We start from the raw sequence: 2,224 nt of genomic DNA on the forward strand, positions 1-2,224 counted from the left end.
TCTCACAGTGTCTACCCCAGTGTCCACCCCACAATGACCATCATGCACTGACCACCCCACACTGTCCATCACAGTGTCCATCTCACAGTGTCCACCCCAGTGACCATCTCACAGTGTCTACCCCACAGTGACCACCACACTGACCACCCCACACTGTCCACCCCAGTATCCATCCCACAGTGTCCACCACAGTGTCCACCCCAGTGTCCACCTCAGTGTCCACCCCAGTGACCATCTCACAGTGTCTACCTCAGTGTCCACCTCACAGTGACCTCCACGCAGTGACCACCCCACAGTGACCACCACACTGAGCACCACAGTGTCCATCTCACAGTGCCTGTCACAACACAGCCATCACTCAGTGGCCATCATGCCTGTGTGGACAATTCCCAGAGGCCACAGGAGCAAATGCCTCCTGAGATCCTTGGCTACCCAGTGATCTCTCAAACTGAAAACTGCCAGTGTCCCTTTTTGTTGGTGGCCCCAGTCTCTGTACATCCCATGAAGTTCTGGTTCCCTCCCCTCACACACATTTGTCCTCGTTGTCTACATGTGGCTAATGCCCTGATATTATGTTGGCACTTTCATGTCTTCACCATTTTCACGACATGTCCCCTCCCCAGGTCTAGGGCTCTGTGACTCTCTGACACCCTCCCAACCTCTGTAGGTCTCGCAGCCTCCAAGCCCATGTATCCACAGTGAAGTCCCCATTCCAGAAGTGGGCTGCGTGTCACTTTTTAGTTTCCCTAAAAATCCAGGGTGCAATGCATTTTACAGGTCAAGAGACAGCGCCCCAGTACGTTCTGGGCTTATCAGAGGATGGAGGAAGGCAGTAGCCACAGGGCTTGACCTTGGGTCTCACAGCCTGGCATGTGCTCTGATTCCCTCCAGAAGCTGAAGACAGCTGCTGGGTTACGGAAGGTTCTGTTATGCTGACCCTTGATTCAGTTGGCCCTTCTGAACAGTGGCCATGTATGGGTAAGACCTCTTCAGCAGCTGTGTCCTTGCTTGTGGCCAAGTGGGCAACAGACTTCTTGGCTCCTTTCAGTGGGAGAGACAGAGGGATGGGAAAGACAGACGGAAGAAGCCAGAGAAAGCACTTGCCCCATGTCTGGGGCCTGACTTTAGTGAGCACCGGGCTGGGTCCCAGGAGCTGGAGGCTGAGTGTGCAGCTCCTCCCAGGCTGCCTCCCCTGCTGGTGGCAGACTTGGCAGGCTTGGCTGTGGGCACGTGTGCCTCCTGCGCCCCCTAATGGAGAGGCCTTGAGAGTTGAATAGGTGCTCAGTAGGACTTGCTGGTGGGTGCATGAATAGACTGGATAGAGAGATGGGATAGACAGGTAGACAGACAGAGAGACAGACAGATGGATAGAGGGCATGGACTGATGAAATGAATGGATAGATGGATGGATGGATGGATGGATGGATGGATGGATGGATGGGTGGGTGGATGGGATGGAGCAGGTTCAATGCATAGGACAGAGAGAGAAACATGATAAATGACTGGGATAGAATGGATGGATGAAATGAATGGAATCGATGGAAGGAGAGAATGGACAGATGGTAAAGCAGATGGAGAAAAGCCAAGAGCGGTGGTGCACACGCCTGTAATGCCAGCACTCAGGAGGCAGAGTCAGGCAGGTCTCTGTGAGTTTGAGGCCAGCCTGGTCCATGTACTGAGCTCCAGGACAGCCAAAGCTACACAGAAAGACCCTGTTTCCAAAAACCAAAACAACAAGAATAAAGAAATGGATGGAGAACTGGACAGATGACCTGATGGGATGATAGATGGAATAACATGGAAAGAGAGGGTTTCTACTTGAGGTCTAAAATTAGGTAGTGGCAACTGTCACAGCGTCTGGTGATTCTGCTGGAACAGCCATTTAGTTTTTACGCATTTGACCACCGTGCGGTAGCAGGCAGATCTGCAGGGTAGGCCTCCTCACGGTTTCCGAAGACTGTGTGACAAAAGCCCCAGCACTTCCCTCCCATTCACAAACCCTCCGTTGATCTCTAATTGACCTTGAATGAGGTGGTGTTTACAGCTGTGTCTTAGCAGCCATTGATCTTGCACTGATGAAGCGACCAGCTGAGCCAGCGGCTGCAGAGGAGAATGACAGGAAGTGGGACAAAGAACCCCGTGTCTCTAGGCACTCGCCTCCCCACCCCACTCTGCTCCACACACACACACACACACACACACACACACACACACACACACACAC

This window comes from Psammomys obesus, unplaced genomic scaffold (genome assembly GCF_907164565.1).
Source record: "Psammomys obesus unplaced genomic scaffold, mPsaObe1.curated_primary_1811, whole genome shotgun sequence".
NCBI classification, from domain to species: domain Eukaryota; kingdom Metazoa; phylum Chordata; class Mammalia; order Rodentia; family Muridae; genus Psammomys; species Psammomys obesus.